The sequence below is a fragment of the Rhinopithecus bieti genome, unplaced genomic scaffold (genome assembly GCF_001698545.2).
Source record: "Rhinopithecus bieti isolate Rb0 unplaced genomic scaffold, ASM169854v2 scaffold_53432, whole genome shotgun sequence".
NCBI lineage: Eukaryota > Metazoa > Chordata > Mammalia > Primates > Cercopithecidae > Rhinopithecus > Rhinopithecus bieti.
The window spans coordinates 288,963-305,247 of NW_016820698.1; the positions used below are offsets into that span (position 1 = coordinate 288,963).

Below are 16,285 nucleotides of genomic sequence, written 5' to 3' on the forward strand. Positions count from 1 at the left end.
TAGAGGCTGGACAAATACCTAGGCAGATAGTACCCTATCTGGTCCCTGGTGAAACCTCACCTTCAAGCCTAAAGCAACCTGAAGGCTGAAAGACGGGACTGCTGGTCCAGGATGAAACCCATGACCCAAAGGGAGAAAGTCTGCCCCAGTCTGCCCACCCTTTCCTGACTGAGTCTTTCCGAATAATGCCCTGGGGTGGACTCACCAGGAATTCGAGCCTTATGCAGAGGAGGAGTCTCAACTCTTCAGCTCCTATGTGGTGGCCCTGGTATTCAATTTGTGAGGTGGAAACCTGCTGCAGGACCCCTCTCTTTGCTGAGCTTTCCTTCTGCTTAATAAATTCCACCCTCCTCAGCCTTCAATGTGTCCACATGCCTTATTTTTTTTTTCTGGTCATGTGACAAGAACCTAGATTTAGCTGAACTAAGGAGCAAGAAACCTGCATCAATATGTTTTTAAAAGCATTACAATAAATTGAATGGCATGCACAAACAAGATCTAAGGTACGTACTAGAACTCCAAGTATGTATTTTCAAAGGTAATAGTGTGAATGGTATCATTTTATTGAAGGATTCGAATTATATTTTAATCCCTTAAAGCCCAGAATGCAATTTATGGCTACAGGGATCTGCCATACATTAGTATTCGGGGATGCTAAGTAACAACTAACTTTATAGTGATGAAACCACTGTCTAGTTCTCGTTTTCTATCCGAACCTGTAAATTTTTGAGTCCCCTTACACCAATGTCCTTATGTAATTAATAGAGCTAATAGCACTAGAACAATACTGACAAGTTGAATTATGTAGCATCATCTTACAAGATTATAAATATTTACAATATGTTGGAAGCTGGAAAGTGTATCAAGTTAAATAAGCTGGATATGAAAAAATTATCTAATTTTGTCCACTTAGTTTACTTAAGTGAATATATTTACAAGCACATATTTAACAAGTAGCAAAAATATGTTAAATTGGGGTATTGTGTTTACCACTGAGGTTTCAGATGATGGAATATTTGCTACCTCAACAATACTTGAGTTTTATTTTTGTTGTTTTTTTGTTTTTTTGTTTTTTTTTGAGACAGAGTCTCGCTCTGTCACCCAGGCTGGAGTGCAGTGGCGTGACCTTGGCTCACCACAACCTTCGCCTCCGGGTTCAAGTGATTCTCCTGCCTCAGCCTCCCGAGTAGCTGAGACTACAGGCGTGTTCCACCACACTCAGCTAATTTTTGTATTTTTAGTAGAGATGAGGTTTCACCACGTTGGCCAGGATGGTCTCAATCTCTTGACCTCGTGATCCACCTGCCTCAGCCTCCCAAAGTGCTGAGATTACAGGTGTGAGCCACCATGCCCGGCCTTTTCTTTTTGACCTAAATAACTAGTTCATTAAATCTAAGGTTAGCTTAAAAAAAATCTCAGCTGTATAAAAGCTGGCTTTTAGATAGAAATAAGTAAGCTGATTTTAAAATTCACATGGATATTAAAAGCACCCAGAACAGCCAAACAATCTTGAAAAAGAAGAACAAACTTGGATGACTTATATGTCTTAATTTTAAAATGTACTACAAAAGAACAGTAATTAAGACAGTGTGGTACTGGCAAAAGGACAGACAAACAGATCAACGGAGTCAATTTAAGAATCCAGAAATAAATCCTTATGTTATGGACAACTGAATTTCAACGGGGTGGTGAGAAAATTTAATGGGGAAAGAACAGTCTTTTCAACAAATGGTACTGAAATAACCAACAAGTAAAAGAATGAAGTTGTAACCCTTCCTTACACCACACAAAAAGTTAACTCAAATGGATCATACAGCCTAAAGGTACGTATTAATCATCAAGTGTAAATGGTGCTTCAGGAAAAGCACAGTAAAAGGTAGAGACTAGTTCTAGCATTTTCCGAGAAATCTCCTTGGATCAAATGGCAATTTTTTGGGATCTTAAAAGGCTGAGGACACATGAGGATGGTGTAGAGGAGTGGGAGTAGGGATGGAGCTTTAGAAGTGATGGCACCGCACAGACTGACCAAGCTCCAAAAAATCTGTCTTTTGTTCAAGAAAAATAACAAACCAGAAGAGCAGGGTGGGGAGGAGACGAAGTTGAACTGTCGTGCCCTTTGAAAAGAACTTAGTTTGCATTCTAATGTACACAAATGCAGGCTTAGAAAATAACTATATGTAAAAGACAATGCGAAGGCAGCAGAAACTAGAGGCAAAGAAATTAGATAAAAAACAGTGAAAATACTTCTTTACCCTCCTCGATCAAAAGGTGAAGGTGGTGTGACACAGGACCAGCAGCTTCCAAGGGTGGCAAATGTTACAGCTGTTCCCCCAGTCCTTCCCAACAACTAATTCTGTATCTGAACACGATACAGAATTAATTCATGAATTAGAACTGTAACAATACAAAGAGAGAAAAAGATCTTGGTGCCTTCCACCAAGACAGAAATACAAGAAGTAAAATAGGTGGTCAGTGGTTGGATGGTTGGCAGAAAGGAAATAAATATAGTCTTGAAAATACGGGTTTAAGATTCCTGTGAGTCATCCAAATATACATAAACTGCAAAACTTGAGAGGCCAGAGCTAGAGGCACACATTTTGGAGCCATAAAGAGAAGGATGAGAATGCCCCAAATAGAACACATAGGAAATCTACAAGATCAAGTTCAAGGACAGAAAACTTTGAAAAGAAACCAATCCACGGGCCGAGAAGGGGAAAGTACCACTGAGGAAACCAATAAAGGAGAAACTGGAGAGGACAGTGTTGCAAAAGCCAAGGGAGGGGAGAGCCACAGAGCAAGTGTTCAAGGGCATCAAATGCAGCCTAGTGATACCAGCCACGCTCAATTAAGCCATTTGATTTTCCTAAAATGTTCTAGATAAATCAAGTAAAGTAACAAATTTGGACAACTGCATCTTATTTGCTAGGTGGCTCTAAAAAATCTTGAGAACTAGTCATAGATACTTTATGTTGCTACACCTTAGAACGAGCATAATTGTCAGAAGCGTTTGAACCAGAGCAACTCCATCTTCGGTGAGGCCTAGGAAAATGAGGCTGGGACTTCCTGGGCTGCATTCCCAGAAAACTAGGCATTCCGAGCCTCTGGGTGTTTACAGTTAAGGGAACAAATTAATAATGTTTAAAAAACAGACTCAGACTTGGGAGTGTTCAGATATCCTGGTATCTGGAGAACAAAGGCATTCCTAATTTTGCTTTAAAGACAACATTGATTTTTGCAAAATACAGTAATTAAGAAAATTATTCCTTTATCACAAACCCTGTAGCAGAGCACATCTTCCCATGTATACCAACCAGCATCGTACCTAGGGTGGGCGCGTTCCTCCTCTTACTTTCAGGAGTATCCTACTCTGTCCATTGGAGTAGCTGTTCTTTCGCCACTTTATGTTCTCAATAAATTTGCTCCTACTTTGCACTATGGACTCACCCTGAATTCTGTCTTGCACAAGATCCAAGAACCTTCCCTTCGGGTCCAGATCAGGACCTCTGTCCTGTAACATTATCTTTCTCTTTTTATTTATTTATTTTTTAATTCTTTTTTGAGACAAACTCTCGCTCTGTTGCCTGGCTGGAGAGCAGTGGTGTGATCTTGGCTCACTGCAAGCTCCGCCTTCCAGGTTCAAGCGATTCTCCTGCCTCAGCATCTTGAGTAGCTGGGACGACAGGTACCGGCCACCAAGTCCAGTATTTTTTAGTAGAGACGGGATTTCACCATGCTAGACAGAACATTATCTTTCAAAAGTAAAAGTAAACTTTAACAGCTAAATCTGTCAATCTTTTCTTTCACAGCTTCTAGGTTTCCAACTTAGTTTTAAAAGGTCTCACCTATCCAAAGGTTAAACTATTGGGTCTCCTGTATTTTTTCCAGTGTTTGCCTAATTTTTACATCTAGATCTTTAATTCAACGGAGTTTATTTTTCTATATTGTATGACGGTGAAAGCTAAACTCTTTCCTCTCAGATAAACTGCCTAAAGCATTTTTAAATAAACCACTCTTTTCTCAAATAAACAAAATGTCCTCTTCATTAATAATTTCTCATTCACACTTGGATGTGTTTCTAAACACCATTCTGTTCCTGCCATGTATTTGCCTACTGCTTTGCTAATACCCTTTTATACCAAATATAAATTTACAGCAATGTTTCTTTTTTTGTTTGGTTTTTTGTTTTTTGAGACGGAGTCTCGCTCTTTCGCCCAGGCTGGCGTGCAGTGGCGCAATCTCGGCTTACTGCAAGCTCCGCCTCCCAGGTTCACGTCATTCTCCTGCCTCAGCTTCCCGCACGCCCGGCTAATTTTGTCTTTGTATTTTTAGTAGAGACGGGGTTTCACTGTGTTAGCCAGGACGGTCTCAATTTCCTGACCTTGTGATCCGCCCACCCCAGCCTCCCAAAGTGCAATGTTTCTTAAATGTGGCCCATAGACCAATTATATCAGAATTACCTTAGAGGTTATTTAAAATGAAGATTCCTCAGATATGCCTCCCTATCTTCCTTACTGCCCCAATACTTAAAAATTGAAAACTCTTGTGGCAGATTCATTTTTAAATTGCAACCACGCAGGTTTTTTCTACACTAATGCTTGAGAACAACTGCTTTAAATATCTGGTAAGACCTTCACTACCCAAATTTTTCAAAATTCTCTTGTTGATTCTCATAGATTTATTCTCCTACAAAATCCAGAGGATTTAACATTTCTGTATGATGAAACACAACTTTAAAAGAATCAAAAGGAAAACAAGTATCCAGGAAAAAATGGTGACAAAATACACAAAGAGCTCCTATAAATTAAAATAAAAGGCAAGCAACACAAGGAAAATGGGCAGAGGGTATGAATCGGGAAGCCAAAAAAGAGGAAATAAAAGAGGAAGCCTGGAGGTTAAATACTGGATTTGACAATGTGAAGGTCTCCATTGACCTTAAACTTGAAAAGAGCTTAAGTGTTAAGGACCAAAGCTTAACTGAAGAGGGTTCAAGAAAGGGCAGAAAGAGAGTAAGTAGAAAGATCTCTAAAGAACAAAGCAATGGTAGCAAGCCAGGACAAAAGAAATTCTTTTGTTTTAAACATAAATACTAGAGCTTGTCTGCAGACTGATAGCTACCATCCAGCAGAGGGAAGTATTATGCAGAAGAGAGTCACACCCTGGAGGAGGAGGAGTGAGGGTGGGAGAAACAGGGACCCAGATGTGTGGGGATAGGAGCTTGTAGATTTTCTTCTGGGTGCTTCTATTTTCTCAGAGTAATAAGAAGCAAAATCATTGGATGGGAGGGAGGCAGAAAGGAAGATATTAAAAAATTAAGGAGGAAGTATAAAATAGTCATCTAGGAGAATGGGAGAATGAATGGTCATGGAAAAGGAGTAGCAAAGGCAGGTTGGAGTATGAAATAATAAGACCACAGTTTTAGAAGGATATTGAAATCACTAAGAATCACGACAGAGTAGTGTCAGGGTCACAGGAAGACATTTACAGATTTGGGGATGGGTAGTTAACTGTAACTAGTAGTAATATAGTCTGAAGATAAAACTTGGACACACACACACACACACACACACACACACCCCCGAGAGACAAGGCAGTATTGTTTCAGTGGCAAAAAAACAAAAATAGAAAATAATCTAAAGATTCATTAATCAAAGAATGCCTGAAAAACATATATACCCATTGAACAGACTATTATGCGGCCATTAAAAATAAGCTCCATGTACATGCATTGACCTGGAAGAACTTCTATGATACCTTGCCAGCTGAGAAGAATGTACACCCGGGCATGCCTGACTTCATGCCTGATGATAGAAAAAGATACAGGCAAGTCAAGGTTTTTAAGAAATTATCCCTAAATATTTAAATGCAGGTCAAAGTCCATTAATCTTTCACCATGAAGAATTTAACAACTCTCAACTTCACTAAACTCTCAGAACTGCTAATTAAAATAACAAGATGAATTAAGTTTAACAGCATTAAAAGAAAATGACCTATTACTACTTACACAACAAAGATGAGCAAACAAAATGCCCTGTAACAACTCCCAATTTTTCAAAAAAAAAAAATTGCTACAAATGCTCATATGAAAGCCTTCTGCCAGGAGTGGTGGCTCATGACTATAGTCTCGGCTACAAAGGAGGCTGAGGTGGGAGGATCTCTTGAGCCCAGAGGTTGAGGCTGTGGTGTGCCGTGGTCGCACCAAAGCACTCCAGCCTGAGCAACAGAGCAAGTCTTTGTGAAAAGACAAAGTCAGAAAGAAAGAAACCCTGTGAGAAAAAACAACCCTGTGAGGTGAGAAGGGGCAGGGGAGGCATGGGGAGGCGAGGGAAGGGAAGGAGAGAGAAAGGAGGCAGAAAGCGGGAGAAGGGGGAGGAGAGAAAAAAATAGAAGAGAAAAGGAAGAAAAAGAGAAAAGAGAGAAGGAAGAAAAGCTTCCATCAGAGATGATGTGTTTTCCTAAGAGAAAAACAGGAAAAAAGTAGGTTGCCACAGGGATCACTTTCAGACTAATGTATCAAATGGTTCTACCTGCTTAGATCTGGGGTTTTAAGAATCTCTTAGGCACACGAGAGATACAACATGGTACCTCAACCCAAAATTGGCAGACTTGTGAAGTTAACCTCCACAAAACTCGTGGACTGAACAAAGAAAATGGGAGTCACCCTCAGAATCTAAGACATGTACAATGTCTACAGGAGGGAAGAACTCAACAATGGTATTATATTCGCACTCTACTAATAGAGCAAGCAGACATTTTATGCCCCTCACGTCCACCACCATCATGAAAAGGAACCTGAAAACTCAACTTGCAGAGCAGGGGAAGAGCCCCAACACTTAGAAATGCTCCCACAACGTCAAAGGCAGCAGAGGATGAGGACGGGGGAAGAGAAGACAGAAAAGGAGAAAATACTGCAGACGGGGCATCTTGATATGCCACAATTTAATTCTCGGTTAATCCTGACCCACCACTCAATCTGATTTCCTCCTCTGTATTTTTCTTTCAGCCTACCACACTCAGGCATCAATACTATACAACTGTTCATATCTGCAAATAACACTAATAATAACATGGCTTAGCATTTTATCTCTAATTAAGTATAAATGAGCGGCTTGCACATGCTGGGGTATCAAGGAATCCGTATTTGCTAGCATGAAATGTGGCTGCAATTTTTCACCAAGCTAGCAATAAATGGGAAACAATTCTGAGCGCAGGCAAACAAGGACAGTGAAGGGAACTTTTTATATTATCTCATTTAATTCTCACAAATGCCAATTTCAAACAGATTGTGCCCAAAGGCACTTACAACTAGCAGGTAAGGTAGGATTTTAACCTACATGTCTCCCAAGGCATGTCCAAACTTTTTAATGCCCCCACACTCTCTTAATAAACTCTATGGTTAATATCTTATTGCTGGGGAGAAAAAAGTGTCCTTTAGTACACTACTTCTGAGATTCTCCTTTCCACAAAAGTTAGGTGACAGTCATACACATTCTACAGAGACTGAAAGAGTCCCAGAAGAATGACGCAAATCATGTATTATGAAATAGGAAACTAGGGTCAAGAAGGGCAGAAAGAACTATTTCCTACCCAGATTTAGACTCTCAGAGTTGTAACGGAAAGTGCAACCAGAGACTATCATTTACTATCAGGAAAGAGTTTCTTTTTAGAGGGGCACCCTGGTTCTCACAAACATGTTTGCTTCTCAGGCATCCAAAGCTAAAAGCATAATAAAAATACACACCTAGTTCAACAGAATGGTTTTAAAACATTTACTTACTATATATACTGCTGCCTCCCTCCCCAAAAAAGCAGACCTAAAAGTAGGAAAGTTGTTTTAAATTCTTACAAATATCAACACACAGACTAACTTATTATGCGTAATACAGTGGTTCTTACTGTATTTAGTAAAGACAAAGAATTTTTCCTCTCCAAATCCCAACACCATCTTTCAACAATTTCAAAGATTTCAACTATGACCACACAGTTGCAATGTATGACATCGCAATGCCTACAAGACTGAAATCGAGATCGTCAATCCATGTAAGAACTTCCTTAATACAAAAATAAAATTGTCAAAAAGACTCTGGACAGGAAATCAATTAAAACATTATTAGAAGATTCAGTCATATTACTATCTGGATTAGATAAAGTTTCACTTTACAACTAGGAAGCGTTATGAGGAAATTATAATTTGGTATTTTATTTTTAAGAAAACTATTAAGCCTATATTTATTTTAACCTCAGAAAATGAAACGTTAGCATTAAAGATATATATTGGAAAGAAGGGAGGGAGGAACATTTATTATAGCAAGTCTTTCCCATGAATACATCTAAATTAAAAAGCAGTTTAACAAAGCCAATTCTTTAAGTTTCAGCTATCCAGTGTAATTTTAAAATTGTTTCAGTCCTATTAGTATGATAGCGGAAATAACAGTGCGACACTTGAGTGCTCTCCCGAACTATAAATACAGTCCCCTCGACTTCCCCAAAACTGATCAAGACCCATTATTTCTTTAAAAAACAGTTTTTATCCCCTCTTCTAGATAAAAATAAATAGGAAACAGAAATCAGGCAAGGGAATATACATCTTTTTCAGTTAGATTCACAACACGGATTTTAAATACATATACACACATGCATACGTGCATAAACACATACACTAGACTAGACTGAGCTCTGCTGCCAATTACTAAGAGCTCATGAGCAGGTCACTAAATCTTAATTTGCTCGCATTAATATTGATGCAGTTCAACTAGATCAATTTTAAGACTATATTCTACTGATGCCTAGGGTTCCCAAAATTGATTAAGACAATACTGAATAGGATTCTTTATTCTTTTAGTACTACTCCTTATTTATTCCAATCATTTCCTACAAAATGATTAATGAGAAAGTCAGCTATACAAGTATTTCAGGAGAACATGAACTATTAGATTACTTAATGACATCAACCTGGCTCATCAATATTTGAGGATCTTCATAATTCCAACTCAGTCCAGCTACGTACTACATTTGGCATTACATGAACCTGTACCAAGTAGAGTGAACAGACAGACTAATTTTTAAGTGACGGTTATGTGTGTTGAAGTAACAAATTCACTTTTAAATATACCTCTTTTCGGCCAGGCGCAATGGCTCACGCCTGTAATCCCAACACTTTGGAAGGCTGAAGTGGGCAGATCACTTGAGGCCAGGAGTTCAAGGTCAGCCTCGCCAACATGGAGAAAAACCCCTCTCTACTAAAAAATATAAAAATTAGCCAGGTGTGGTGGTGCGCACCTGTAATCCCAGATACTTGGGAGGCTGAAGCACGAGAATCACCAGAGCCTAGGAGATAGAGGTTGCAGTGAGCCATGATCACGCCACTGCACCCCAGTCTGGGCAACAGACCAATTCTGTCTCAAAAATAAATAAATAAATAAATAAACAAACAAACAAACTTCTTTTTCCCCCAGTACAAAATAAAAAATAAAATTAAAGAAAATCCAAAGGCCAGAGGAAAAATGCAACATTTCCAAACATACAAAAAAAAAGTTAGCAAAAGTAAATATAATGAACAAAGTATGCGTATTTGAGAGAAGATAGCTCCTCTGGTTATGTTTAACCTTTGAGAATGTAAAAGAATTCAAGTTTCTGAAGATTTTCAAGATGATTTTTAAATGCTTATTCCATTTATAAGAGCTACAATAGCTTAAGATAATTTTGCAAGCTAAGTCTACCCAGAATATATTTTATTTAATTTTAATGATTTATATATCATTAAGATAACTTAGATGTTTCCTTTTCTCTTCCTCCATTTCCCTTCCCACCCCCAAAAGCCCAGTTTCTTATCTGTAGTTTGCATGGAGCATCTAAAAAAACAAAGTTAAGAAAAGGCAAATAACATATAATTAGAACTTATAAGTATGTTGTGGAAATATACAGAATTACCTGCATCACAATTAACATATTGCCTTCATTTGTACCATGTGAAGATTAAACAGCTAAAAATGAGGTTTAAACACCCAATTACTTCCTTTAGTCAACAGTCTCGTGTTGCATTCAAATATTACTCACTTTTTTATCTTTAAATTCTTTACAACATGTTTTCTTCTTCCTACAAATTCCCAATTAGTTTACCACTAAAAAAAGCTTTTCCTGAACAACATGTTTCAAAACAAGTGCTCAAAAACCAGATTACATTTTAAAAAACAGAAGACACAGAAAAAAGGATCACCTTAAGTAGCTATGAGAAATATCTGGCCCAACTCTTAAAAAACATTTTCCTCTGAAACCAAGGGAGGAGCAAACTTGCTGCTGTCTCCGTCTCCTTCCCTACTTCTCACTAGGTCACTTTCACATACAAATTCAAATTTGCTTCCCTACATTTTTTAAGAAGTTTAAAATGTTTCAATCCGACAATAACACAAAGGACATGTACAAATGTGAATTAACTTCCATTTTTACATTATCTCTTAAATCATGGGACTTCTGAACATAAGCAATTTCCAAGTGTGAAAAGGTTGAGTTCTAAGTTTTGGGATTTAAGACACTGGGTTTCCCAAGTAGTTCATGACATTCCCTTTAGTTCATCGTACAGTTAACCTAAATAACATGACAATGAGTCTTACTTCTCTTTTTAGGCAAAATTATGACAAAGTTATCTTTGTCACTGTACCATAGTACTTCTTCCCCGTGCACCGCCCTCCCACATCAGTTTCTGACGTCCTTTTCCCTCCTCAAATATCCTAAGTACCCTACTGAGCACACGTAAATGCACTGAAGCTCCAAAACCATTTCTTCACCTACCCAAACCTAGCTGATCCTCACGAGTAATTAGTCATTTCTATAAATGTCTTCCTATTTAAAATCTATCACTTAATATGCCATAATTATCTTTGCAATTTCAATTTTATTGTAAATCTACTAAACTGTCTTGATGCATTCTTAGTTAAGAATTCAAAGTTCGGAGTTCCCATAACCCATTAACTACTAAAAGAAATTTGTAGAGGAGTACTGTGTTACAATGGGTTTACTTAGTTACTTCAAAAGCACTCTTAATCTGATCATGTATATCCCTCAAAGAGACGTAGGCATAGACATGTCTAAAACAAAGTGAGGCATACTATTAAAGTGGACAGAGTATATTCCTTTTTCCATCACATCTATTTCATTAAAAGATGACAATCTTGGATACGCAAACAAACTGTCTGGAAAGATACACTCCATGAAAATAAGGGATAATCCCTAGCAAAAGACCCAGGGGGAACAGAGGAGTTTCCTGTTTACTTAGATGCTCCTACATTGCTTACAGTTTTTAATAATAAACATATTACTTGTGTGATTTCCTTTTAAAATCAGTTTAAAATGTCAAGATTAATACATTCAACTGATGTGAAAAAAGACTTTGAAATGAGATCCTGAAAAGGAAGATGTCAACTATCATGATTCTAATGGATAAAATGCTTACTGCCTTTACATCATCAAAGCACTTTACCAACAGAGACTATTTCCTATAGCAGTCCTACTCAATTTTATTTTCATTTCACAGAATGATAAAAACCTTCAGGTCACTTGATCCTTAAATTTTTGCCCTAAAATTTCATAAACTCTAATTCACTTCAGATGACACAGAAAGAAATAAAATTGTGCTATATATTTCTTATGCCCCATGACAACTGCAATAACCATGCAGAACCTTCTATAGGTTGACAAAAAGCCCTTGAAACTACAATCTCTACTAAAATGTAGTTACAAATTTACAGTAACATTAATACAAATTTTAAATGACCATCACATATTAAAATGGTAATAAGCCTAATTCATGCTAAACTATCCAAAATAAAGAGGCTACTGAATTCAAATCCCTTGCAGACACTTAGCGAAATTCAAGTTAAGGAAAGGAAGCTAGACAGTATTGCTCAATGACATGGTTTAATGTCCCAATTGATTTATATGGAATTAAAGTAAGTATAAAACTATTTTCTATAACTGTCATAGTTCTACAATCATAAAATGAGAATTACAATTTTTTGGTCAGTTTAACCATAATTGGTTTTAACCTAATATATTTTATAACAAAAGAAATCTACTGTAATAAAAAATTAAATATTTTACCAGTTGACAATGGTAGGAGGTACTAGGTCCTTCAAAGATACGCGCCCTTGTGTCAAAACCTGTCAAAACAAACATAAAAAAGACAATCATTACTACTCATAGTCCAGTTAATCAGAGCCGAATGCTAACTTTTTCCTGGAAGTATTTTACTTCTAAACCTCACATGAAAAGTTTCTGGTGAGTTTCTCTGGAAACACCAATCTATCACACTATCTAACAATATTTTTATCATGTAACCTTTCTTCAAAAATACATAGTACACACACTACACACCAGTAAGAATACCCAAAACCCAAAACACTAACACCACCAAATGCTTGCAAGGATGTGGAGAAACTCTCATTCATTGTGGTGGGAATGCAAAATGGTACAGCCACTATGGAAGTTTGACAGTGTCATATAAAACTAACATACCCCATATATATGATCCAGCAACCACAGTGCTTGGTATTTACCCAAGAGTTGAAAACATGTCCACAGCAGCTTGATTCATAATTGCCAAAAGTTGGAAGCAATCAACATATCTTTCAATAAAGTCATGGTTAAATTGTGGTACATCCAGACAATGGAAAATGAGTCAGTGTTAAAAAGAAATGAGCCATCAAGACATGACAAGATATGAAGGAAATTTAAATGCATATTACAAAGTGAAAGAAGACAATCTGAAAACGCTATGTACTATATGATTCCAACTATATGACATTCTGGAAAAGAAAAAGCTATGGAGATGGTAAAAGGATCCATGGTTGCCAGAGGTTAGGGCACAGAGGGGGATGAATAGGCAGAGCACAAAAGGACTTTTAGGACAGTAAAGCTATTCTGTATGTACTATAACGGTAGATACATGTCATCATGTATTTGTTAAAACCTACAGAGGGCACAATACTAAGAGTGACCCCTAACGTAAACTATGGACTTTGGGGGGTAATGATGTGTCAATGTAGGTTCATCAGTTATAACCAATGTAGCACTCTCAGGAGGTAGGGGAATGCCAATAAAGAGGGAGGCTATGCCTGTGTAGGGGAAGGGGCATATGAAAAATCTCTGCACCTTCCTCTCAATTTTGCTGTACACCTAAAACTGCTCTAAAAAATAAAATCTATTATAAAAAATAAGGTATTTCCAAAACTCAAAAAGTATACTATAAAGACTGTGTTCATTTACCCATGATGATAATAAAGAATAGTATTAAGATGTACACGTGGTGATATTAATACATTGCTTATAAAAAACACTTTTAAATCTTATTTCAATGATTTTCTCTACCACCTGTGAAGCAAATAGGTTAGCAGTCATTACACAGTTATTTTTAAGAATATATTAACAAGTAGAGCTAAAAGCTAAGGTTTTTTGAATCACTTAATTCAACATACATACCACTGCTTCATTAACTTTTAATTCATTATTAATTTTTGTAAAAACGGACAGACCTTGTAGCCATAAAAAAGAATGAGTTCATGTCCTTCGCAGGGACATGGATGAAGCTGGAAGCCACCATTCTCAGCAAACTAACACAGGAACAGAAAAGAAACACCACATGTTCTCTCACTCATAAGTGGAAGCTGAAGAATGAGAACACATGGATGTAGGGAGGGGAACCTCATACACCGGGGCCTGGAGGTGAGTGGGGTAAAATAATAAATACATAAATAAATTTAAAAAAAAAAAAGAAAAAAGTCGGGCATGGTGGCTCATGCCTGTAATCCCAGCACTTTGGGAGGCTGAGGCGGGTGGATCACCTGAGATCAGGAGTTCGAGACCGGCCTGACCAATATGGTGAAACCCTGTCTCCACTAAAATTACAAAAATAAGCCAGGCATGGTGGCGTGCACCTGTACTCCCAACTACTCGGGAGGCTGAGGCAGGAGAATCGCTTGAACCCAGGAGGCAGAGGCTGCAGTGAACCGAGATCGTGCAACTGCATTCCAGCCTGGGTGACAAAGTGAGACTCTTGTCTCAAAAAAAAAAGACAAACCTTAAACTCAGATACCACTGGGTTCAGAATCCCTGCTGTTTCGTATTAGCTATGACTCCAGACAAGGTCATGCATCTATTCATCCAGGGGGGAAATAACTTAAAAATCTTCTTGTTATTAATAATTTCTTATGCCAGTTTCCCAGTTTCCTCATATGTAAATGAGAATGGTGCTATCTATAAATAATCCATATCCATATTTGTAGAATTTCTATAAATAAAAAAGAGCAACAGGAGAAAGCAGGCTATGTATATTAACAGAAAATTCCACATTGTTTATTACCTATTAAAAATGGTCAACCTCATTAATTATCAAGGAAATACAAATTAAAACAGCATCATTTCCTCCATTAAATTTTTTTTTTTGAGGCGGAGTCTCCTCTGTCGCCCAGGCTGGAGTGCAGTGGCCGGATCTCGGCTCACTGCAAGCTCCGCCTCCCGAGTTTACGCCATTCTCCTTCCTCAGCCTCCCATGTAGCTGGGACTACAGGCGCCCGCCACCTCGCCTGGCTAGTTTTTTGTATTTTTTTAGTAGAGACGGGGTTTCACCGTGTTCGCCAGGATGGTCTCGATCTCCTGACCTCGTGATCCACCCGTCTCGGCCTCCCAAAGTGCTGGGATGACAGGCTTGAGCCACCGCGCCCGGCCAAATTTTTTTAATGAAAAAAATTCACAAGTGTTGGCAAGAATATGGCAAACAAGATACATCTTGACACTCTTAGGGAAGTACAGCCAGTTAAGAGAGCAATTTGGCAGCATCTAGCAAAAGCTGAAAATGTGGACTCCTATGACCCAGCAATCCCTTTTGAGAAACATGCCCTGGAGAAACTTACGTGCCATGCTTACTTTACACTGCTTTGTTTATTAAATGGTCCAAGGTGACAGGTCCTACTAGGTATGTAATTGGCCCTCAATAAATGTTAAAAACTCTTCAATAAGTATTTATTAAATGCCTTACTCAACTCCAGACCTGACACTTTGCATTCTAAGAATGACACCATAGTACTGAAAAAAAAGAATTCCTAGTCAGTGGTAGAGCCTGACAAATCACTTTAACACGGCAAAAACTATGAGAAGTGCATCAGCTGCATTAGGAAAACTGGCGATTGCAGCCTTTTGTCTAGGGTGGAGAAGGTCAAGGAAATCACTATAAACTGAGTTGATGCATGTATTTTTGTTCAAGCAGACAAAAACTGCAGGCAGTAATAACAATTATTTATACAAGAAAATAGAAATTTCAGAAGACTTTTTAAGTAGTTGTGGTAAGCTGAATAAAGGACCTCAAGGGTATCAGGCCCTAATTCCTAGGATCTGCAAATGTTACCTTATTTGGAAAAAGACTCTAGATTACCCAGTGGTCCCTAAATGCCCTCACAAATGTCCTTATAAATAGTGGCAGAAGGAGATTCGACACACATGAAGGAGATGATGACATGAAGATGGAGCAGAGAGATTGGAAGATGCTGGCCTGAAAGACTGGACTGATAACAGGGAATGCCAGCAGCCACTAGAAGCTGAAAGAGGCAAGGAACACGTTCTTCCCTGGGGCCTTCAAAACTCTGCTGATACTTCGATTTCAATCCAGTAACACTGATTTGAACTTCTGGTCTCTATTAAACGTTAACAGAATAAATTTCTATTGTTTTAAGCCACCCAATCTGTGGTGATTTGTTGCAGTGGCCCTAGAAAACAAATGCCTCATTGCCGCCATGCATGTTTGCTGCCCTAACTGGTTGAAACATTATCCAGATCTCTTAAAAGTCTTCTAACTTTTATTAGCAGGGGGATGACATACTCGGATTAGCAGAGGGATGACATACTCGGATTAGCAGAGGGATGACATACTCGGATCTCTGTTTCATAATGTTAAACCTGGTGCCAATGTTGAGAATTTATTTGTGGAAAAAGAAACTAGAAACAGGAAAATCATTTAAAAATTCAAAATCCAGACAGAAGATAAAGTTCTTAATCATCAGGTATTTGTGAAAAACCATCACTATTAAAGAAAGAGACAAACAGCAAAGAAAAGGTGCCTCAGTGGAAACAGACAATGTAGGAAATGTGGGAAATTTTTAAATATGTCTATGCAATATTCTCAAAGGCATAAGAGAGGCTATTGCCATCTATGAAACAAGAATGGGATGCTATATATTAACAGAAGGAATAAAAATAAGAAAAAGCTCTTTGAAATTAATAGCAGCTGAAATTAAGGAGTCAA

General features: G+C 38.0%; 1 protein-coding gene across 1 annotated transcript in view; it reads right to left on the reverse strand.

Moving 5' to 3' along the window:
• Positions 1 to 16,285, reverse strand: part of ACSL3 (acyl-CoA synthetase long chain family member 3) — an 81,404-nt gene that overhangs the window by 41,477 nt on the left and 23,642 nt on the right. The window contains 1 exon segment of the mRNA XM_017859901.1: positions 12,094 to 12,152. The gene's annotated coding sequence lies outside the window, so the exon portion shown is untranslated.